This window comes from Aedes aegypti, chromosome 2, assembly GCF_002204515.2.
Source record: "Aedes aegypti strain LVP_AGWG chromosome 2, AaegL5.0 Primary Assembly, whole genome shotgun sequence".
Taxonomy (NCBI): domain Eukaryota; kingdom Metazoa; phylum Arthropoda; class Insecta; order Diptera; family Culicidae; genus Aedes; species Aedes aegypti.
This window is the reverse complement of record NC_035108.1, coordinates 105928055-105954159: the sequence shown is the minus strand read 5'-3', so window position 1 is coordinate 105954159 and position 26105 is coordinate 105928055. Positions and strand designations below refer to the sequence as shown.

General features: G+C 36.8%; 1 protein-coding gene across 1 annotated transcript in view; it reads left to right on the top strand.

The window, feature by feature from the left end:
- Positions 1 to 22740: 22740 nt before the first annotated feature.
- LOC5575249 (RYamide neuropeptides) overlaps positions 22741 to 26105 on the top strand; it is a 100449-nt gene continuing 97084 nt past the window's right edge. Inside the window, exon 1 of the mRNA XM_001655604.2 lies at positions 22741 to 23091. The gene's annotated coding sequence lies outside the window, so the exon portion shown is untranslated. The remainder of the gene's footprint in view (positions 23092 to 26105) is intronic.

Here is a 26105-nt window from a genome sequence, read left to right as displayed (position 1 = left end):
TGTCAATATCAAGTTTTGTTTGTAAGGGAATATTCACATCAAGATTAGAGTCAATAAATGTTTCATATATATTCCAGTCGGCTCGAAAATAATTGAAAGTGGAGCTGATAGGATTAAGAATCGCTTCTTGGGATATTTGAAATGTAACAGGAACATGATCAGAATCAAAATCAGCATGAGTAATCAATTGGCTACAAAGATGACTAGAGTCGGTTAAGCCCAAGTCGATCGTAGATGGATTTCTAGAAGAGGAAAAACATGTAGGGCTATCAGGGTATTGAATTGAGATATATCCTGAAATAAAATTCTGCCATTGGAATTACTTTGAGAATTATTCCATGACCGATGATTGGCATTAAAGTCACCAATGACAAAAAATTTCGACTTATTGCGAGTCAATTTTCGCAAATCAGTTTGGAGCAAATTAACTTGCTGTCCAGAGCATTGAAAAGGCAAATAGGCAGCTATGAAAGTATATTTACCAAGTTGTGTTTCAACTGAAATACCTAAAGTTTCAAAAACTTTATTTTAAAATGACGAAAACAGTTGATGTTTTATACGCCTATGAATGATGATTGCAACACCCCCACATGCCCCATCAAGTCGATAATTACAATAAACAAAAAAGTTCTCTTGAGTTTAGATCCAGGTTTTAAATACGTTTCAGTAATAACTGCTATATGCACGTTATTAACCGTAGGAAAATTAAACAGCTCGTCCTCTTTACCATTCAGAGAACGAGCATTTCAATTTAAAATAATCAAATTATTATTTGGATCCATTAGAAAAACGTAATCCAATAAAAATTTGATTTGTAAATTTTACACCTACTTGGACTTCTTTAGTCATAGTGGTAGCTTTGTACATGGCATCAATCATTAGATTCAATTGTTCAGTTAGAAAATTAAAATCAGAGGCAGACATATCACTTGAAGTGGGTACATTGTCTGATGATTTCCCATTAGAATTTTCGGTAGACGAAGAGGCGGAGTAGATGTTACCTGTGGCGGTAGGTTTTTTTTCCATTTCATTTGAAACAAGTAGAGTGGGTACTAGAGTGGTTCAAAAAATCGTTTTTGCTCCACTCCGCTCATTCGATTCTAGATCAAATTCTGAGTGTCCTCCCAAAATTTCAGCTCATTTGGATGAAAACTGAGACTGCACAAGTCCTTTAAAGCTTATATGGGAATTACTATGGGAAAAGCAAGCAATTGATTCAATCGGTCATAGTGTTTTCCCATGTGCTCTTGGGGATTAGAGCTACGTTGATACTGTGATATACATTCATCAGCTACAACTTTGCCGAAGATCGTTTTTAAATCGGACGCCCCGGTAAATAGTTATTGATATTTGAATGAGTTGTAAAACTTTGGCTATAATTATTGGGCTGTTCTGCAGGCATCACTGGATATATGGAGTAAAACATAGTAGCCATGATTTGTGCGTGCTATCTTTCGCGCCAAGTGCAGCAATGTTAGGGGGGTCTGTAGCCTTGAGGTTACGCTTCCGCTTCATAAGCGGAAGGTCATGGGTTCGATTCCCAGCCCCTCCACAAAAAAACCCGTCCAGCCACCAGAAGACGCCTCACGGAGGACCGTGCTTTGGGGAGCACATCCATCCTCCGTCAGTATCAGATGGTGACTGAGACAAACTGACCCTCTTCGCAGGCAGCTAGCCTCACTAACAGCAGAGCTCTCTCCTACCTGCTCGGTGTGAGAGTAAAAGAGTAGGAGAGAGTGAAAGTTGATGTAAATATAAATAAGCTAAAAATAGATCTGTATCGGTAAAGAAGCTACAGATCACCTGATTCCGGCACAGTAGTGGCCACGAGCACGAAGTGCCTTGAAAAAAAAAAAGTGCAGCAATGTTGCCTGTTCAGAAGTTAAATGAGCACTGCCGAAGAATTTGTGATTGGATATATACTCATAGCAGTGTTGCCACATTTATATCTGTACCGAAAGCTCAAAAATCTTTTCTATCTGTACCAGAGCTTCTGAAAATCTGTACCCAAAATCTGTACCACACACGAAATTGTTGAAAGAAATTCTTAAAATCCGAATTGATTTGTAAATTTAACATAGTTTTTATTGAAATAATTTCACATAATAAATAATAAATATTAAATTATATGGAAATAGTATTTTTCAATAATAGTTTCGTGGAAATTAGTTCCGAATTTCAAGCATTTTTTTGTATTTTGTGTTACAAAAATCGCCAATTCCAAAAATCTGTACCCATCTGTACTTATCGGAGAAAATCTGTAATCTATACCGTACAGAATCTGTACCAAAAACTATCAGAAAATCTGTACCTTCCCAGATAAATCTGTACTTGTGGCAACACTGACTCATAGTACGAATAGGGGAGGAGTTCAAATTACTTGCTACGAAATCGGCAAAGGATTTACCGCGGGTAGATACATTCGAAATTAAAATTAGTTTGTGAATGAGCATGATTATGATCTTCCTGACGGGTATGATTCCTAATCAAGCGATCGTTAACTTAAAAATGAGTATTGTTCGATACTCTACCAGGCAAATTCCGGAAACGACCGTTATCGTAACGGATATTATCTTTCATCTGCCTGGCACGAGCCTCAATTACTCGTTTGCGTGAAGGACAATCCCAAAAATTTGACTTATGATTAGCCCCGCAATTAGAGCATATGAACTTGGTGGTATCTTCCTTCATTGGACAGACGTCCTTGGCGTGAGAAGAACCTCCGCAAATCATGCATTTAGCATCCATGCGACAATTTTTTGTACCATGACCCCACTTTTGGCACCGACGCCACTGAGTGGGGTTCTGGTAATTTCTTCCAGGTTTCTGGAAATGATCCCATGTCACACGGACATCGAACATAAGTTTTGCTTTTTCTAAAGCTTTAATATTATTTAGTTCTTTTTTGTTAAAGTGAACTAAATAATATTCTTGAGAAAGCCCTTTCCGAACAATGCCAGATTGGGTTCACTTTTTCATAATGATTACTTGGACTGGGGAAAATCCAAGTAAATCATTTATTCCATATTTGATCTCTTCAGGTGACTTATAGTCACTTGAGAGACCTTTCAAGACGACTTTGAACAAACGTTCAGTTTTGTCGTCATAAGTAAAAAATTTGTGCTTCTTCTCTTCAAGATGTCTGAGAAGAAGCTCACGATCTTTAAGAGTTTCCGGCAAAACGCGACAGTCTCCTTTCTTTGCGATTTGGAAGGAAACCTTGATTCCCCTAATGGAGTTCAAGATCTCCTGCCTAAATCCCCCAAATTCGGAACAACTGACCACGATAGGCGGCACTCTTTGCTTCCTCACTTGAATCAAAGAGCCTGGGCTAGAGGCTGCTTCGATTTGGTGTTCGGAAAATTTGTCTAGAGCATCGAACTGATTGCTCATTTCGATACAATTATTCATTTTACCCTTGGAAGAAAGTTCGCATTCCGGGGAAACATCCTTTCTTCCATTCTTGCCACGTGTAGTGACAGTTTTAAATCCCACTTTTTTGGAAGGAAGTTGTGAATTCATAGATTCACCCTTCCTTTTGTTCGTTGTTGATACCATATTCAGTTAATAAACGAAAGAAGACGTGACCTTCGAGAGGTTTTATCCCAAGACGGTGTCCCAGAAGGATTACCACCGCTAGCTTTCGCCAACGGGTCCAACGAAAAATCGAAGGCACGGGTCCAGACAAGGATCGTAAAGGGATCAATAGTAGAAAAAAAAAATACTGAAAAGTACTGTTTTAGTAGCACTGAAAAGTACCGTTTTTAATTTTAGCACTGAAAAGTACAGTTTTTGTAGCACTAAAAAGTATTGTTTTATTGCTTCAGGTAGTTTTTAAGAACAGAGAGAATTCGTGTACGCACAGCACGAAGGTACGATGCGCACTGGACATTTCACTACTGATATTCCTATTACTCAGTGTTCAGGATTTTGGAGAACGCGACTTGCCCCCACTATAAATCACCCACCTGTGCTTCTTGTGAATTTACCACCATTTTGTTTTCTTTGCATCAGATCATAATAAAAAGCACCAACGAGTAGAAGTGGACGTGTTTTAGTTTTTCGCATTGGAACCGACCCCATTGGTCTTCTAGTTTACGGATACTCAGTGTTGCCAGTTTCACTCAAAATGCCACCACAACAGGCTGACATGCGATGATTATACAGTTTCGAAATTCCGCCACCAGGCGACGCTCTGTGCATGAAAGTTTGTTTAGCAAATATCTCAGGAGCTTTTTGACAACATTTTGAATATAGCTGGTCGAACAATGATAGCCTTTGAATTACTGAATAACTTTGTCGAAGTGTGGGCCTTCCTTAGCCGAGTGGTTAGAGTCCGCGGCAACTTTGGCAACTTTGGCAATTTTGGCATAGAAAGCTCTCAGTTAATAACTGTGGAAGTGCTGATAAGAACACTAACCTGAGACGCAGGCTCTGTCCCAGTGGGGACGTTAATGCCAAGAAGAAGAAGAACTTTGTCGAAACGGATTGCTCCTCGCAGTCCTCGATGAGGTGAATCGCTTTCTTCGCTTTCCAGGCGCAGTTCTTTCACTCAGATTGTTTTGTGGCGTACGGTTGTGCGGTCGTGATTAATTTTGCGGGTCTGAATAATAGATCATTTCTGTGAAAGCTGTGTATCGTGAATTAATTAATCAGTGGAATCTTCTGCAATTGTGCGTTTCATTAGTGCATACAGTGGAAATGGCTGTTTATTTACTGCCCAAAACACGATTGTAAGTACCTTCGATGATTACGTCGATATAGTGGGATGAACATCAGATCGGTTTATGATATTGTGACTTAGTTCATATTTTAACATCCGACATCGGCGTCTTGAACGGAATGGAAACATGTTGCGTTAGTTATAGGATTAAGACCATTATAATACACACCACGACGCATAGCCAGACGTATGAACGATTCTTGTGCCTCCCTGGTAGATATAGGATAGATGAAGGTGGTCAGCACATAGACTTTGTTGGCTTTCTTCAGTCACATGTTTCTGTGCCTGTTGGGCTTGATTTGGCTTTACACGAGACAACCTTTGGGAATGTGATTCTTTTTTTAGACGTGCGTTTCGTTGTTCTTCTGAATCGAAGACGATGGACTTGAACTTGGGCAGGAATATGAAAGGCAGTGTGTTAAGTGGCATCAAATCTATGCGCCTTCATTCACAGTGTTTAGATGCTGATTACACAATCACATAGAATGGTTAGATCTAAAGCCGCTTTGAGGGTGCGTCCCATTGTTAGGAACTGTTAGTGCTAGTGCTGTTCGTCAACTCATTCATGATTTTCAAACATTTACGGATATCATATCATAAGAATTTGAAATGATCATAGTCATGATGTGTGTAATGATTATTTTCGTTTATTAGTATCATTTCAAATATTGCATTCATTTCTTCTCGTGTTTTGTGCTAGAAAACACTATCATCCTAATTTGGTAAAACTAAACAAAAATATTAAGCTCTTATTAATGTTTTGTTAACAACGTAGTACATTTAATTTGCCGTAGCAGTTATAAATTTTACCGGTGAGTTGATTTCACCTGCTTATAAGAGAGAAAAAAAAACGCTTTCAATTAAGTACAAACTATAGTGGAATTGAATGGTTTAGTACTAAATACGATTTTTCATCTACTTATAGGTATTCATCTAAACAGCACGAAGATTTATTAGCTTTCAATTAATTTAACCTAAACATACAATGCAATCTTTGTGGCAATTGTTAATAAATTTATTCGACATTTGTTCCAATGTTTCAACATTGGATATTCTGTGTAACTCATCAATACTAAAGAGGGAGCTTCAAATTCTTTTTTAAAATTTTATTTTGAGTCCTCTGCAGAGCTTTCTTCCTGGTATTACAACTGCTAGTCCATACTGGAACAGCATACAACATGGCTGGCCTGAAAATTTGTGTGAGGATTAAAAATTTGTTCTTAAGACAAAGTTTCAATTTTCTGTTAATGGGTGGATACAGTCATTTTATATATTTGTTACATCTGGCTTGAATACCCTCAATTGGTTTTGTGAAAGTCAAATTTGTATCTAGCATGAGCCCTAGATACTTAACTTCATCTGAATTTTTGGAACTCCTCTCACTGTGACAACATGTCTTCTTGAAGGTTTCAGTTAAAGAGCATTTGGTTTATTTGGGAATATTATAAGTTGAGTTTTTGAAGCAATTGGAGAAATCTTCCATTTTTGCAAGTAAAGTAATAATTGCTAAAAAAAAACTTTTTTAACCGCTAGAAATACAAATGGAGCACTTCTCTCTGGTATTTCTCAATGAATTAATGAATGGTTTCTTAAAAATATGTATCAATGGCCAACCATGCGTATGTTCTGGGACAAATTCTCGTGAGCACTCCTGGGAGTAATTCTTGAGAACTTTCTGGAACATCCCTAGAGAGTTACCAGAAAATTATTGAAGAATCTTTGGATGAAGTAATGAACTAATCTAATACCAGCGGCATCGTGCTATACACAGCACGAGTGTGATGGTTCCAACGACTTCTGAACGTTGGATCACTTTCGATATAATCTACCAAAGCATTGCTGAACCTCTTGACGATTTTCAGAGCAATTCCTATAGAACTCCACTGCACACTCTCTAGAAGTTTTTGGCTAATTTAGAATTACCGTAAACATTTTTGGAAGTAGTTCTTAATCAATTCCTGAACAATTATTTGATCAAATACCTACTGATATTCTGTAGCACAATTCATAAACATATTTAAAGCAGGTTATAACCATTTTCTCAAAAATAGCTTTGTTTTTGCAGAATAGATAGAATTCCAGCGATATTTTTGATGGAATTTATGCGCGATGAAACATTTTTCAAATATCTTCAGTTTCTTCTGAAAACGTTTGCGATTAGTCGGGTCACTTCAGTGCAAAGAAAAAAAACTACGCATCATCACAAAATGTGTATCCATCTGTTATCTAGGAAGAGATGAGGGAATTCGAACAACCTTACTGGTTGTAAAGACATGCAATTTGGGCCATTTTTGTCAAATTTGTTCAATAAAATATATTTAATGGTAATATATATGTTTTTAGATTTAGAATCTCTTTGTATGCAAGTCTGAGTTCTGTTTGATCTTTCGACCTTGACACTTGCTTTTGCCGGGGCGAGCGACGAGGGCAGGATCAAACATGTCGCGCGTTGGTCTAGTAAGTGAAAAAGTGGCGTGATCGGTGAGTTCGGTTGGAGTAACTGAAAAAGTGCCGCGATCGGTTAGTTCTGTTTGATCCTTTGACCTTGACGCTTGCTCCTGGGCAGTGCGTCAAGAAAGCCCGAACAGTTTTTTTTTTTTTTTTTATTCTTTTTGGGTCGCGCGCTTATTTTTTTTTCCTGAGTGCTTTTTTATAGCCGAGCAAACGAGTGAAGCCGAAAGTGGATTGTGGCTGCTCAGTCAAGGATAACGGATCAATTGGTGAGCTCGTTTCATGCTACTATTTCTAATCTATAAAATATGTATGACTGCACATTCAATCGTTACAATGGTGGGATGTAAATATGATTTTTCAACCAACTATGGATGGTTCGTCACTGTAAGTGTCGACACAAACTCTGATTCATGATTTATTTATGTTTAACATTTTTTTTTTTCAGAACACCTCTTATATACCTTTATTTTTGTAATTAAAAAAACTTTGAATGGTTCGACACTACAAGTGTAGACTTGCGAAAGTTTCACTTTATTCAACAAACTTTGGATGGTTCGCCACTGTAAGTGTCGGAATAAGAATAAGAGTGTTCTATAATGTCCCAACCAATCGAGTTTTTTGTTTCTTTTCAAATGAGTAAAATATAATAACACATGCTTTCGTCCTGACAGCTGTAGGAATGTTACATTTAGGTATTTGTTCAACAAACTTTGAATGGTTCGTCACCTCAAGTGTCGGCATAATTTTCCTCTACATAGAAATTGTTCATATCAAATGAAAATATTATATTTACGTATAAGCATGTATATATCTCACAAATCATTGTTTATCATGGTCTAATCGCTTATCAAAGTGAATCCTATGACCCAACAATCCTCCCCATTAACAAACATCCCTCCCAGTAACCTTTGTGGAGATGCAGAGGCAAACACGGTCTCCAAAAAGCAAAGGTTACACACTAACATTCCTTCCCCCAATCCCACCTGACTGCAAGGACGTGGCCGGCGCCGTTATTGACCCTGTATAAATAGAGGCACTGAATTATGCACACTGAAGAAGATTATGGCCAATCCCAGCCGAACTTCTAGTTGATTCTTTGTGCATTTTCACTGACTTCGGTCAATCACGGAATAGCAACCATTGATATGTGTAGTCAGTCTAAGCTAAGCTAAGCTAAGAAGAAGAAGAACTTTGTCGAAACGCCATCTTTCTAAATGGACAGGCTTCTGAGATATCTGCAAAAAGTTAAGCCCCACGCACAATGTAAGCGGCAGCGCGGCACAGCGGCATGACGGCGGGCCCATCTTGAGGTACACTCTGCTTGTCAAGTCAATGTTGAGAAGGATTTAGTCAACATGGGATTGATAAGTGGAGTGTGGATCAAGATGGGCGTGCCGTCATGCCGCTGTACCGCGCTGCCGCTCACATTGTGCGTGGGGCTTTAAAGTTTCATGCACACGAATGCTGCTTAGCGGTAAAATTCCGAAATAAATTAGGTACCATCAGATAGCGCTCCACCTCCGGAACAACTTTTTACTGAAGACCCCATGTTACGAAATTATTTGGATTATGAGATATATCGATTTAAAATTGTGGTCTACTCGAATCGCATATAGTGCGTTCGACTTCTACGTACATTTGTTGATTTTACCGCATTGTGCAGGGCCATACTGTGAATAAAAAACTGTTGAATATTGTTCTTAAAAAGATTCTTGAGGAATACATTTTGGTTTGGTGTCGATAGACATTTTTGTTGTACAAAGTACAACAGCGCGACAGCCCAAAAGTTAATTGGAAATCGTGAGATGCTTTAGCAACAATCATCGATAACACGTATAAACTTCAATGTCGGCCTACTTCGCCTCAAGTGTTCGAAACTGAGTCAAAACGGTACACGGCGCACAGTTTGGGAAGTACTGACCTACAAACATAATGCTCCGCATCAAGCTTTTATGAAAGCTTCGACCGAACAGCTTTGGATTTTGAGCCGTTGTAGCACAGAGGGTGATGTGACATCATGTTCTCTCGTGCAAAGAATGACGCATCTGCTCCTGCGACAAGCTTTTTGAATTTTGTTGCGCGAAGCTACTAAGTCGCAACAAATGTTTCGAATCATGCATGTTAGATACTCTCCATTTTTTGTTGTCTCTCCCCTGCATGCAACTATCAATTCGAATAATCGGGGATGGGGTTTTCCCACGTTGATCATTTTCACGCGCGTGAAATCGACGCTCCAATGGGATCTGCTTCCGTCGAGAGAAACGTAATGTCTGTTGTTTGGTAGCCAAAGAGCCTACCTCAAGTGCGAAAGGGCGATGCATATGAAGAAGTGATGAAGCGATTTGGGCTCTTTTGGATTATGCTTCGTGGGGAAATCACTTCCAAACATTATCGAATTTGCAGACAATGTTCATGCAAGCCGAGTTGAGTGGGGAAGATAAGATTATGAACATTTAAACGTCCTCTAATCTAATCACATATGACATCAGAGTGTCAAATTGACGTGAGCTCCAATCTGTACAGGGCAGCAAATTAACACACCCATTGATTGTAATTAGTTTGTTGGCACACGACTTTCGTCAACTTTTTTTTGCTGGTAGTCCCATAAGAACGCAACAAGTCGCCAAACATATGTGCCCAATGTTCCTCGGTATGGTCCAGAGCAAACCAAACATGCTAGAAAACTGACACTAATTAACGGGTTTTCCGCCACCCGATGCCACTGAGGGATTCCTATCTGGACGGTTTGCATTTTCATCAATCCGGTTTCACGCATTTTTGTCTGCAGCACAGTCACTACAATAATGCTGTTCCGAGAATTCATCATACGCCAATGGCGAACGGGGCATTCGCGAGGGCGTAACAAACATTGCGTCATTCCTTAGCCCTGCCGAGATGAAATTTATACGATGATCTTTCTGATTGATAGTCGATGCGACTGGGACTTGCAGAGACATAAAATTTATACCGAGTAAACAGTCTAATGAGGGAAAACTTCAACCAACGATTTGCCAGAAAGGGAATCGTGTCGTTTACCAATGTGTTTATTCAATACTGGATTTGTATCAATTTAATTGTTTCGTTATGTTGCAAGAGTTATTAGCCGAACTCCGAGAGGTTTGGAAAATTGATTAGTTAATGCTTACATAAGATCTATATGCGTAACCAGCGACCTTTTGAAGGCATAGATGTAGACGGGATTTAAAATTAAGGTCCATGAAAATCCTTAACCCATTGACACCCAGTGATTTATTTTGAGATCAGTTACTTTCATGAATACTGTTAATTTATTAGATAAAATGGATGGCTGAAAGAGGTCACACTATAGCAATATTTTCGGAAAATGGACAAAACATCTGAAATTCGTGTTGAGTTCCAAATGCATTTCAAAGTTCAATTAATCAATATAAAAAAAGTTACCAGATATAATCATAACTGATGTTTTCTCCGAACTTTTTAATTAGCTGTTTAGAAAATAAACTTAAACAGCCTCCAAGAGTATAGGATTATTAAAAAAAACTAAAACAAAAATGAATATTTTAGGAAAGAATTCCAAGTAGAAGCGAATTTCTGACGAACAAAACGTGATATTGACTTGATTGACGTAAGAGATGAAAGATCAGAAAACAATACTTTTCATTAGGCTCGCAGCTAATGGCCAAATCTTACAAAATCTAAATATGACATTCCAATGTTGTTCTAGGAGTTAATTTTGGATATCACTTCCAGATATTTTATCTCATATCTATCCAGCCAATATCACTTCAAGCCATCCATTTTACATTTTGCTATTGCTAAACTTTTTTCGTCTGCTCGGAATGTTGTTTCGCTCAAGAAAAGTGGAAATTTCTTCGATAAAATAGGTTAAAAAAAATGCCACGCATCAAAACGTTCGCTTATTTTCTTTTCAGATTCATATTCCTCAGAACCGTTCAATTGATTTAAATATATTCATACAGAGGATTATTTTTATGGCAATAAAGTGTTTATGAAAAATATAAATTAATAAAATAATTAACTTATAAAAAATATAATAAATAAAATAAATAAATTTTAATTTAAGTTGATGAAACATTCAAATTGAAGTTTTGAAGAAACTAAAACTTATCATAAAAATTAGATTAATCATTTCAGACTGATTTTACCTCGCGTGAATAAATTTTATTGTTGACCATCATTCACATAACTTTTCTCACTATACGCTAAAAATAGCCGACTGAACTCATCTTGAATCAACACTTAACAGCAGCTAAATAATACGCTTGTTCAGTTGTAAATTAGCATACCATGTGTTGTATAACTCCCCCTGAAGAGCTAATGGCTTCCAACCACTCATGCAGAACTAGCTTAGTAACATGAGACCCCTGAACTATGTCGCAGGGTCGGCATGTTACTGGGTAATCGGAGGGGTTTCGCGAACAAAGTATGAAAACTCCAGAAATTTCACATTTTCAACATACCTGTATAAAAATTTCGGTTTTTTCAATTCCCAGAACATGATGGCTAAGTATTTCTAAAACTGAATCCCGTTTAAAGATACCTTTTATCGTACCAAAATAAATTGTGAAAAATAGGTAATTAGGAAGCACATTCGTAAATCCGCTGTAGATCAGCCAAGAACATCACCGTGAGCTTCAAGGAAAGTAAAAAATGAACACGTTAGCACTGCTTTTTCTCAGTCGATGATAATGATTGTTTTCAAATCGTTCTGAATAGTCAGTGAAATACGATCAAAACAATCCTTACTCGGAACGAAAAAACAATGCTAACTTGTTCAATTCATTCATTGAACGGTACATGTGTCATGCACGGTTCCGGGTCATTTGGCCGAATGCCATTTGGCCGAATGCCATTTGGCCGAATGCCATTTGGCCGAATGCCATTTGGCCGAATGCCATTTGGCCGAATGCCATTTGGCCGAATGCCATTTGGCCGAATGCCATTTGGCCGAATGCCGTTTGGCCGAAATAGGAAATAATAGTAAATTACAGTTAGCATGTTATTATAGTGAGTTTCGAAGCTGATTTCCAAAAAACTTATACAACTTATTTTTAAAGAAGGTTAATGATCATTGATATACACATAATTGGCTCTTTGATGTTAGTTCAACTAACAGTCAGTGCTGAAAGAAGAACATCCTAAATGTAAGCAAATATTCACTTTTCTGCTAGCGGTAATAGCTGAAAGCAGAAGTTTTTGCATTGTGTTTGTAGTCAGCTTTTGACAGTAACTAAAACGGTTCACGACTTATTAGTCCTGCTGCAGGACTGGATTGCTTCGATCCCTCGAATCGTATTAAGTACCGTAAAATGGGGTGTTAGGGGTTGAAAAAAAGAAGAAGAGAAACTTCTAGTATGTCAATAATTGAACAAAAGACAGCCCTACCATTATCTCGTCGTGTATATCAAAAGTCAAATACAATTATGAGGATCCTATAACAGATTTCTGAGATAATCATGAAAATGTGTGATTTTTGACGATAATGCAAAAGGGGTGTTAAGGAATTTGAGTTTCATAAACAAAACCATATTTTGTCAACAACAAAACATATTCTTTTTAGTCAATAAATTTGATGCTTTCATTCAATTTCATAAGTTACGTTCAACCTTAATCAGATAATACATCAATATTATTGAAATTGGAACCCCTGCAAACGCAAACCGTTTTATTTTAACTGCTAAATCTTTCATAGTTCTTAATCCTATTTGGAAACTATCTATACATCGTAAAATTGTCTTGAAATGATTTTCATACATAAATGCAACAAAATCACATAATTTCAATTTACGAATCCTATAAGCTTTGAAGAGCAACTTCATAAATAACAAGAAGAATTTTAAGTTTTAATAGATGAAATGGCCAATTTGCCCTGTATATAAAACACTACACTTAACAAAGTATTTGCATGCAACACCCAGTGGCATAGTCGAAAAAATACTAAAGAAGAAAAGTATTCCAGTATGGAGCGGAAATTTGACGTTCACTCTATAAAACAATGCGTTTAGTGCCCGACGAGGCCGCGATTTTTTTTTAAAAAGAGCTCAGAAATGACAGAGTCTATATACAGAGAGTTGCGCGAAGAGGCTTCTTTAAATGATTGTTCTCTTTCGTCTTCGAAAATAGCCCCAATTTGTTATGCTGGTCTGTTCGATAGATAGACGGTTTTACAGTTCGGTAGGTAGATTTGGTTTCACTCTTCACGAAACTCTTCACTTATCGACTCTGAGAAATGACAAAATATTATTATTATTTACCACTTCATAGGATTACCACTAAAAGGATCAATGGCTTCAAAACCATTTCCAAATAAATGAATCATTCAAACTTTCCAAACATTTTACCAGTGTGATCGAACAAGTTTTGAAAATAGTATCAAGAAAAATCCCATATTTACTTTGATACCTTGTTATCAAGATTCTCCTACCAATTTTACCGATTTTCGAGATTAGTATATTTTGGTAAAATTAAGGACTAACAAAATAGACCCCTTAACTTTTACAACGCAGGTTTACTTCATGGAATAAGCCAAAAGTATATTGGAATATATTACGGCATAAATCGAATGAGTTTAGAAACTTGTAAAAAGTAGAAAAAATAATCCCCTAACACCCCACTTATTTTCATAAAGAGACTTTTTCCATAAGAAATATCAAAAGTCGAAATTTATATAAAATTTTCAAAAGTTTTTATCTTCGTTGTGATCTAAACTAAATATACTTATCTTCTAAGTTACTCACATATTTTTCTTAATATTGTTTCATAGTTTTGTACATGAATGTATTTAGCCTATAAAATTCGAATAAAAAAGTTTTTAATCGTTTTAAATAACAAGACTCTACAATACTATATTTTAATAGACATCCCCTATCACATAATGCAGCTCACAACCCTCCGAACAAATCAAGCATTTCAGACGACTGATATATCGACTTTCGACGTTTTTATGACTTGTCAAACTTGATGAAGAAGTTCAATCCCTTAAAACCCCACTAGTCCTAAACACCCCATTTTACGGTATATAATTCTAGTAACCGCAAATTTTGGCTTCTTCTTCTTTTCACAACGGAGAAACTGTGAGCTTTTTCCACGTAATTGTTCACCGAGTCAATCGGTTTACTGCTATTGGCAAGCAACGGTGCAGAGTTCTGTTCACACGTTGCAATCCTAATATTGGAGGAGAAACAGAAAGAACAGCCTATGATCAAAAGAAGGAAAAATCTCTTATGAAAATTTAAGCAAGTGCGATGCAAACAATTTTTATATTAGTATAAGTACAAAGAACTGCCGATGATTTAAAGAAGGTAAAATTCCCAATTTAAATATAAGCTGAATTATTGCCAATAGTAACGAAACCAGTATAACTCGAAAGAATAGCCTATGCTTAAAAAAGGAAAACGGCCGGACACCATCCTAGGATTGTATTGTAGATCGTATGCTTTCAGAATGGATCATAGTGTGACAGTGTAGATCTTGGTATTTACAAGAGTGGATCCACCTGATCAAGGATGAATCGTGGTATTTAAGTGTGGATCCTAGGATTTCAGTATTGACCTGGGATTTCAGTATGGATGTTGGGATCCCAGTGTAGATGCTGCGATTCCAGAATGTATTTTGATATTTTAATGTGGATTCAGAGTTTTCAGTGTGGATACTAGGATTCCAGTGTGAATCCTAAAACTTCAATATAGATCCAAGGAAGCCTATGTCTTCTTCTTCTTGGCAGTACGTCCTCACTGGGACAGAGCCTGCTTCTCAGCTTAGTGTTCTTATGAGCACTTTCACAGTTATTAACTGAGAGCTTTCTTTGCCAAAGTTGTCATTTTCGTATTTGTATATGGTGGGGTAGGTACGATGATACTCTATGCCCAAGAAAATAAAGGAAATTTCCATTACGAAAAGTTCCTGGACCGACCGGGAATCGAACCCAGACACCTTCAGCATGGCTTTGCTTTGTAGCCGTGGACTCTAACCACTCGACTAAGGAAGGCCCCTAAGGAAGCCTATGTAGATTCTGGGATTCCAATGTGGATGCTTGGTTTCCAGTGAGGATTCTGGAGTTCCAGTATGGATCTCGGTATTCCAATATGGATCCTGGTATTCCAGAGTGGAATTTAAAATTGTATCGTAGATCATGGGATTCCAGTGTGGATCCTGCAATTCCAGAGTGGGTCCTAAAATTCAAGTATGGACCTTGGATATCTAGTGTGGGCCCTGGAATTGTAGTGTGGATACTGAGAATTTTGTGAATTTTGAAACTCCAGTGTGGATCCTGGGACCACAGTGTGTTTCGTAAAACTCTAGTAGGATCCTGGAAGTCCAGTGTGGATGATGGGACTCAAGTGTGGATCCAGGGATTTCAGTGTGGTTGTTGGTATTTTGGCGTCAACCTTGATTTTCCAGTGTGGATATTAAGATTCCAGTATGGATCCTGGAATTCCAATGCTATTCCTGAGATTGCAGTATTTTTATGTGGGTATTAGGATTCCAGTATGGATCCTGGGATTCCAGTGTTTAGGTAGATTCCGGGATTCCAATGGGGAATCTGGGAACCCAATGTGGATTCTTGGATTGCAATGTGGTTTATGGTGTTGCAGTCTGGATCTTAGATTTGCAGTGCAAGCAGGGCTGGGAAAAGTTCCGAAATTCACACTACAGTAGGCAAGCGTAGCAAATCATAGTCAGCGGAGCCAGTGAAGAAAATTCATGTACCTAACATAGGCTACTTGATGAGATTCACAATTTTGAACTACTGTAATGGGGCTCTGAACAAAAATCATCCTCTCTCTTTTACTCTGCCATGAAGTAAGTAAACAACAAGGCCAGTAAACGTCAAAATTCTTTACAAAATCAAAACAGTGCAGAGCCCCATAGAAGAGCCACGTGATTTTCGCAAAAACTCAAGCCTACTACTAATTTCATTCCCAGCACTGAGTGCAAGTCCTGGGATTTTGGTGTCGGTTGTGTTACCCCATTGTCGATCCTAGGCTTCTAATGTGGATATTGGGTTTCCAGTGATGAATCTGGCTTTCCAGTGGAAATGGTTAAATCCTGGGCTTTCAGTGGCAGTACTGTAGGCATCCTGAGAGTTATGTTGAAATACTGTGCAAATGTGGAAATACTGCGGAAATAGTGAGCAAATCCATTGAGAATCTTACAGTAATGTAAATATTGTATGGGAATCCTTTGGATATTCTGAAAGGATCCAGTCTGAGTTTGGAGGGAATCCTGTAAGATTTATGTGCACACAATTAGAGTTCCTGAGACAATCCTGTGGTAACACTTTGGGAATCATGTAAGAATCTCGTAAACTAACAATAATAGTTTTGACAAGTGATCAATTTCACCCCGAAATGGGATCCCTTGATTTTTTTTATTTTAGAGACAATTTTCAGCACTAAAATCACATCTGTATATGAGCCAATGGGGCTTATTCTACACTGAAATCCTATAATCAACACTACAATCCCAAGATGCACACTGGAATACCTGGTTCCACACTAAAATGCTACGATCTACACTACAATCCCAGGATCTTTACTGGCAGCAAAGAATGCACATTGAAATACCAGGATCCACATTGGAGACACAGGATTCTCACAGTATTGCCCATGATTTAATCATTTCCACTGGAATCTCAGGATCCACATTGAAATTCCTCACTAGAGTCATTCACAATTCTAGCATCCACACTGGAATCCCATGATCCTGAAATCTCAGAATTCACGCTGGAATCCCCACTGACTATGGCTTCCAGTATCCATTCTACAATCTCTCAGGAATCTCTGATTTGGATATCACGCTTATTGTAACATATAAAAAAGGGCTGCTGACAAAACAGCTAAAAAATTGAAATATTTTATGTTTACAGCGCAACCTAAACTCAAGAAAATGGCTCCCTTGAATTAATGTGGATTTGCACATGCGTTGCTTAAATTTCCAAAATCATTAGTTTTATATGTGCCATATACACACTATGATAGTAATAAATACCTACTATTTGCAGCACATATACGCCATTTGAAACGAATTTAAAGTATGTGCAATGTATACATTCTTCTGAAGCACATTGTGTAAAAACATGGCGTCCGTAAAAAGTTTTCTCGGTGGTGATCCAAATAAGCTGCATTTGTTCAGCGATATTTTGTTTGAATTGGAAGGTAATTATGGCTGAAAATCAACTCTTTGATATTGTTATAACTTAATCTACTTTTATGCAGAGAATATTACAGCAATAAACGATAATCAGGACGATAACCGACTGATGAACTACCCACCTCACTGCCCACAGAGATGTGATGAGAATATATTATAAAGACCAAATTATAATTATAAAGACCAAAACGAGTTGCCTCAACAAGCAATTTTTGGTTCGTCTGCTTCACCCGCTTATTATAATTATTTTTTTTTATCATACCGCATATTGAGGCTGTTGTAATATGTCTATTAATCTATACAATAAACCTTTCTTCTTTATTTTTGATCATTATTGAATATAACAAGGAAAACCAAAAACGTTCATTAATTTGATTTGTCTAATCAATATACTCCATTGAAGCCGCCCATGTAAAGTATGTGTCTGGGTTATGGATTGGATATGAAATAATCGTATTTTCAATGGAAATAAAGATTGACGACAATCCATTGATTTCGCATATACCCTTCATATGCAAACCCCCATTGCAAAAATCCATATGGGTTGGCACATGCATCAAATGAGGACATTATCTTGAGTGTAGTGGAACAAATCTGAATTGAAAAACCTGTCAATATACTGCTGACTGACTGAGTCTTTCACAACTTTGCCAAGTACGCCAGCCATCCATTTTGTGTAATAAATTAACTGTGTTCATGAAAGAAACTGATCATTAGGCGTCAGGGGGTTAAGGGTTTTCATGTACCTTATTTTTTTTTAATTTCTTTATTAGTATCATTCCAAACATTACAATGATTTCTTATATGTGTTCTGTGTCAGACAACACTACCATCCTAATTTGGTAAAACATTTTATTTATTAACATTTTGTTAACAACATATTACATTTCATTCGCCGTAGCAGTTCAGATTTTTTTACAGGTGAGTTGACAGTGATGCATTTGAACGCGTTCAGTTCGCGTTCCAGTTCATTTTGTTGAACGCAGCGATCTAGTAGGCTTGAAAATTGAGCAGTTCAAAAATATGAACCCGTGCGAGTCGAAAAATGAACGCGATCAGTTTTGACTGTTTTACGACAAATTCCAGGTCAATGTTATGTTTTTGACATGCATAATATCGAGAGCTGTATGATTTCTATATTCATGATAAATTTCGACGATTAATACATTCATTCTTCAAGTGGGCCTCCAATCATTAATGTGAACTGAACGGGCCGTTCTTGAGCAACGGCAAGCTCTTGCTCGTAATTTCATTGACTACTACGTTCAAGTGCAAATTTGGCTCGGGCTCCGTTCATTTTTGGCTCGCGTTCAGTTCAAAATGCACCACTGAAAGTTGATTTCACCTGCTTATCAGAGAAAAAAACACGTTTTAAATATACTTAACCTAACTTAATCTAAATATATAACGCATTAATCGTTTCAATAGAAGATTGTAATATACCAGGGAGGAAGCCTCAGAATCATTTTCAAAATTTTATTTTGAATTCTACAGCATACAACATGGCTGGCCTGAAAAAATGTTTGAAGATCAAAAACTTGTTCTTAAGACAAAGTTTAGATTTTCTGTTAACAAGGGGATAGATACATTTTACATATGTGTTACATTTGGCTTGAATGCCCTCAATGTGATTTTTGAAAGTTAAATTCTTATCTAGCATGAGCCCTAGATACTTAACTTCATCTGACCAATTTATTGGAACCCCTCTCATCGTGACAACATGTTTACTCGATGGTTTTAAATAAAGAGCTTTTGGTTTATGTGGGAATATAAGTAGTTGAGTTTTGGAAGCATTAGGAGAAATCTTCCATTTTTTGCAATTATGATGAAAAAATATCCAAACTTTTTTGCAATCGACTACAGATGACACGCAGACTTCGTCCTTTGGCGGAGTGGCCTGTGTCATCCTTAAACAAGGATTTTTGACATCCCTGAGGTAACTCAGGTAAGTCAGATGTGAAAATGTTGTATAATATTGGTCCCAAAATGCTGCCTTGAGGAACACCAGCTCTTACAGGAAGTCTTTCAGACCTGGAGTTCTGATAATTAACCTGTAGTGTACGATTTGACAGATAACTTTGAATTATTCTAACAATGTATTGCTGTTTGCGTTTGACGTGCAAACCTTAGCTAGCTGAGCTTCAAATGCGGTAACAAAGGATACTCAGCAACCATGATCCATCTCACCGCTGACCTAGCAAAGAAAATCAATCTTTGACTTCGCCTTGTTAAAAATTTTACCGCGTTTGGTGTTCCCGCATTTGATATTTGCATTTCAAACACACACAGCAATATGTTGGAAAATTAAAGTTTTTCAATTTTACAATCAAACCTTCATGCCAAACACTGTCGAATGCTTTTTCTATGTCTAGAAGAGCAAGACCAGTAGAATAGCCTTCAGATTTGTTGGAACGGATCAAAATTGTAACACGTAAAAGTTGATGAGTGGTCGAATGTCCATGGCGGAATCCGAACTGTTCATTGGCAAAAATTGAATTTTCGTTGATGTGGGCCATCATTCTGTTCAAAATGACCTTTTCAAAAAGTTTACTGATGGAGGAAAGCAAACTGATTGGACGATAGCTAGAAGCTTCTGCAGGATTTTTGTCTGGTTTTAAAATTGGAACAACCTTAGAATTTTTCCATTTGTCAGGAAAATATGCTAATTGAAAACATTTGTTAAATATATCAACTAAGAATGATAAGCTACTTTCTGGAAGTTTCTTGATGAGATGTAGAAAATTCCATCATCGCCAGGAGCTTTCATATTTTTGATTTTTTTAATAATAGTTCTCACTTCATCCAAATCAGTCTCCCAGAAATTTTCGTAAACGTTCTCTTGATTGAGAATATTTTCGGAGTCCTGAGTAACTTGATTTTCAATTGGACAAGTAAGTCCTAAATTAAAATTGTGCGCGCTTTCAAACTGCATAGAATGTTTTTGAGCTTTTTCGCAATTAGTTAGTAATAATTTATTTTCCTCTTTCAATGCCGGCATTGGCTTCTGAGGTTTTTTCAAAATTTTAGATAATTTACAAAAGGGCTTAGAGCCAGGGTCCAATTAAGAATTTAAAAAACAAATTGTTTCTTGATTGAGCAAAACGTTTCTTGATTTCTTTCTGCAAATCCTGCCTTATAATTTTCACAGCAGGATCGCGAGTGCGTTGAAATGCCTTCTCCTCACGTTTTTAAGACGGATCAAGAGTTTAAGATCATCGTCTGTAATCACGGATTCAAATTTTACTTCACATTTAGGACTTGCAATGCTCCCGACTTGAACAATGGGAAAAACAAGTAGGGTTATCAAGGCATTGAATTGAGAAATATCCTGAAGAACATTCATCAAATAAAATTCTGTTGATGGAACTGCTTTGTGAATCATTCCATGAGCTATATTTTGCATTAATGTCATCAATGACAAATTTGCAAACCAGGACTATCATAGTTTATAGACCATCTCCTCGAAGCACGATTGCATTGATTCAAGTTTACTTTGAAAGAAATAACATTTTGCTAACAAACTGCTAGGTTTAGTTACCTACTCTTCTCAGATAGCATTAGGACTCGTAAAAACATCCCCACAAAAAAAGGCCCTATTTTCCCTGAGGTACAATCATTATCGCGCAACATCCCATCAAACGCAAATCTATGCTTGTTTATGCTCAACTCGAACAGCATGGGATGATGCAGAGCCGATATGCTGCGCGGCGATTTTGCCACCCAAAACATTCCCTCGTTAACCTCCAACAAAGCCACCGAACAACTTGTAGCTTCGTTGGAACATCGTGTTTCTGATGACTCCTCTGGTATATCACTACCAACCAACCTTGGCATGTACCTACCTGCCGCCTGATCAAAACGGACGACCACCGCACGAAAGACCAGCACCAACGAAGCACACATACTGCAATGGCGTAGTAGGAACAATATTTTTCGCAATTTCGTAGAAGACCACTTGAGGGTATCAGAAATTACATCGGAATGCATTCACCAACATTTTACAATTTCTGAAAAATGGTTGTGTAATGATTCATTGAATCATTACAGCACAGATTGGCGTGATGAAAAACAGCCTATTACGATGAGAAATTTAAAAAAATGTTTTTATCCATTTAGAAAATCGTTCATTTCATGAGGTAATAGTAGTTTACAGAACAAGTTGCAGAATGATTATTTTTACAGCACGAGTTGTAAATTTATCCTACGAGACTTGCCGAGTAGGATAATTACGACGAGTGCTGTAAAAATCGAGTTCTACAACGAGTTACGTACAACTTTTTTTTTTCAATTCCGTAGAAGACCACATGAGGGTATCAGAAACTATATCGGAATGCATTCACCATTATTTTACATTTTCTGAAAAATGGTTGTGTAGTGATTCATTACGCAACTCAAAACAGTTGCGTAATGAGAAAACGTTGCGTAATGAATCATTACAGTACTGATTTCAGTTGCGTAATGACTATTCCCGCACTGCATATTTCAGTGCAGAAAAGTAGGCTGTTTGACAGATTGGCGTGATGAAAAACAGCCTATCATGATGAGAAATTGCAAAAATACCATCGCTCACCTAGTACCTGTAGCTTATCTTACGCATTTTTTCCTCAGCTTTCTGATGGTGATCTCAGAATTCAAAACGAGCGGTGCGCTAATGGTTAAAAAACGATTTTTCTAACAAAATTCAAGATGGCGGTAAAATTTAAAATGGACGCTAAATATTTTTTAACTTCAAATGAAAGTCATATCCATTCTCCATACGATGCCACTAAGTTTGCTATGTGTTCGAAGCGAAATATGAGACATATCACGTGAAGAAATATCCTATATTTATCAAAAAATGGACTTTTTCGCAAACTGTTTAGCTAGCTAGCGTACGAGGGGTCCAAATGTCAAATGAAATTCTTAATTTAAGACAAAATCTTCTATTGCCACGATTAATGCGTTATATATTTAGATTAAATTAGGTTAAGTAAATTACAAGTGTTTTTTTTTTTCTTAAAAGCAGGTGAAATCAACTACGCCAAATGAAATGTAATATGTTGTTGAAAAAATGTCAATAAAAGTGTATAAAATTAATTATCAACACGCTGATTACAATTTATACCTGAATTAGAACATTACCGAAAAGCATGATAATCAAATATTAAACCGTGATAAAAACCGAGCGAGAAATTGGCAAGTAGTCTGGGGGAAGCCAGCCCTTCTAACCTTCCCCATTCCTACGCCGCTGCATACCGGCGAGGGACTTCCTCCCGGATCGGCCACTCTTGCTCTCTCCTCTTCCTTGCCAGCCAGCGTTTCCACGCCACCGCGGATCGGTTTGGAGCAGCGAGCAACAGGCGCGTTTCGCATATCCGCCGTCGTCGCTGATATGTGTGTATAAAAGCATAGCCCATTGCCATGGAGAACCGCAGTGTCGAAGGAACAACGGAAGCCGGCGTTTGGTGCCCCAGAAGCAGCGGAACAGAACCGAACAGAACATCAAGCACGAGGACTAGCCTCTCGATTGTGTTAGAAGATCAATCCGACGGCGACGATTGGGTGATTAACGTTTCTGGCCTAGGATTTCAACGGTGGTATCCCGGTTTTCCCGCCAGGCGCCCGAAAGTGACTTGGTGTGAATATTTTTGAGTGAAGTGCGAAACGCGATAACTACCAGTCAGTTGGAAGCGTGGTTCTAAATCGGTGTCAATTGGCAATTCGACAGGTGGTTTCGGTTGTGTGTTAGATCGAACAAAAAATCATCATCGGCATTCAAAGAGGTGAGTTCTTTATTCTAAATGAATCATATGTGCAACCATTTCGGATTCGGATTATCGGAAACCGCACATGGGAAAACCGGATGACAGCAATTATTAAATTCTCCGCGCTTAGTTTTTCTTCTATTCTTGCAAATTGTGATAGCGTGGCAATGGTGAGCTAGTTTACCGGGAACCAATTATTGTAGAGAAAAAATCATATGCATAAGCTGTGGCTAAATAATTAAATCTTGCGTGCAAACATGTTGATGACCTGTGCAGAAACTAGGAAACGAAAGTGAAACATCTGAGGCAAGATTTTCTGAGTAATGGTACAAAAAACTGTTTGAACTGATGGAAAATCCGTTACGTGATTTGACCCGATTCTGAGAAAAGTTTGTCCGTTTGAAGCCAACTTAATTAACAATATCTAAATAATAAAATCTCATCATGTGTTTTATGAATAATTTATAATTTTTTAATATTTTTATTCATGTTGTATCAATTTAATTCTTTTGAAATTTTCCATTCCAATTAATTCAGTTTGATTTGTTATCTAAATAAGAGCAGATGTCTAAAATATAGTTTTTTATTTGTGGATTTTTGTGCAATGTAGGAAAAATCTTCTTTGTGGGTTGAAAATGCCGACACCGTAATGTACAGTCAAAATTTGACTGAAAATTTTCTTGAATTTCCATCGAAATCCTTTAGAAAGGTTTTTGGAAATCTTAATAACATAGGGCGCCGGAGCCTATTCTTGGCACTTCTGATTCACTTGAGCAGAGAGGTTTTTCAAAAAATGTTCATTGTGTGTCGGATTAAATAGTTTTTTTTTTTGCAAAATTTTAGACAGTTTAGAGAAACAAAGTTTAGACAGAAAAAACTATCATATTGAAGTGAATTAAGAAAGAGCCCAATTCTTAATCATACCTTTTTTTTAATAGATTGAAATAATGGATTTTTTTTTCCTTTTTGTCATGAATGCACTTAAATCGTCTAAAATTTGACAGCAATGTGCACTTCTATGCAAAGAATATTGACGCATTTTCCAAGTCAGAAGGCTTTAGAAAAAAGCACATGCCACAGAAATAAAAAAATCCCTTTTAAAAATATTTCGGATTTTTTATAAGCTATTGACGATTTTCGGATTTGATGAACTCTGGCAAATGGTCTTTCGAAAAACATAAAAACATCATAAGGAATCGGATTGAATTCGATAAATTTGCCTTAAGAAATAAAAAATTCAAAACAAAAACAAAATTCGGTTCTCTAAAAGTTGAAAGTATGAATGTCAATAGCGTTTATGACAAATTATTTGTACTTTACTTCAGAAACTGAAGCAAACGATTTTTTGAGAGCAAAAGTTTTCCACATTTTCTAATGCTCTCAGAGAAAGGCGTATATTTTCTTCACAATTCTAAAACAATCAAGTTTTTTCATGCGTTACAGTACTGAAAATTTCAAAATTCTGTGACTTCGCAATTGTTCAATCGATTTTGATTGAATTTTTAGGAATTTTAAAAAAAAGTTGTATTTCCATCAAAACTTTCGTATCAGGTGATGGTTTTCGACTTAGGTCCATTTTTTGACGTACTAGGGTATTTCGAAATGGAAATGATAAGGATACTCAAGAAATCATATGAATAATTTTATTTAATTAGTGTAGAATTGATCTGCTTGACAGTGGATTACAACAGAGTTATAACAGATTTTGTTACTCAGTTAGCGCGTTTTCTGTAACGAAATATTTTATAATTTTGGCTGATTAGTAGTTAAAATAACAAAAATTATAACACAATTTATTCTACACTAAACAAAATTGAAACAAACTGTGTTATAACTTAAACAAAATATAACTCGTTTTGTTATTGTCCATAAAGACGTAAATGACCCTTGCGATTAAAATGTCTATAATAGAAAAAAATGTCCATAACTGAATTATAAAATAATTTGTTATTTTCTTGACATGATTAAAAGCGCGCATTTATAAGCAATTGCTCTCAGATTTTTTATGACAAATTGTGATATACAGTGGGATTCGGTTTTTGGCAACAAAATTGAAATTTTCAGTTGCCAAAATCGGAACCCAAGAATTTCATTTGGACGTTGTTACATCATCATTATGCAACCGAATGATGACCAGACATCCGAGGGGCCCATTTCGAAGCAGATTTCCGTAGGACAGGACTGTGCTACAAATATGTAGACCCGTCATATTGATTGTGACAAAAGTTCCGCACATTTTTCTTCAGTGAATCGCAAGTCAGTCCCATCTGCATTTTCGTCAAAATTGAGTTGAGTTCAGTTTTCAGCATATTTTCCAATGTTCTTTCAGCTGCCCTTATGAGATAATAAGACTTGTTTGGAAAAACTAGAAAAAACAGCAAGTCAAATTTTTCCATAATGAACAGTAACCGCATATCAGTCCCACTACAAAATTCCGCACCGTGTAACACAAAAATGAACCGTGTTTTGATCATCTTTATATTTTTCTCAGAAAGGTAACATAGTGAAAAGCAAATTATGAAAGTTTCATTAAGATTTGAACATGTTCCAATCGTTCTGGAATTTTTTGAATATTCGCATGGAAAACGAGTTTGGAAAGTTCACACCCAATTTTCTCAATGCCTACTTTTTACAGATGGGACTGACTTGCGATTCACGGCAGTTTTCATTGCTGAAATATCTTCAATTATATTTTACAAGCTCAATGTGCACTTTTTGTATACATAGGCCATTTTAAAACAATATTCGCATAAGTGAACTTTATTCAAGAACTGAACAAATCCTCCAAATAGTGTAATATTCAGAAATACAATACATTTCATTATAAACAAGTTTTAGGTGTAACAATACTGGATGATTTTTCTAATTTAATGAACAGAATAAATCAGTTTATCTCTTAATTCCAAGAGTCAAATTCGACAATATTCGGTAATTTGAAAATAATAAGGCATGTCATATCACATGATTGACTACATTCAAAAGGTCACACAGAAACGATTCAAATCAATTGCTGTACGCAAAGACTATGATAG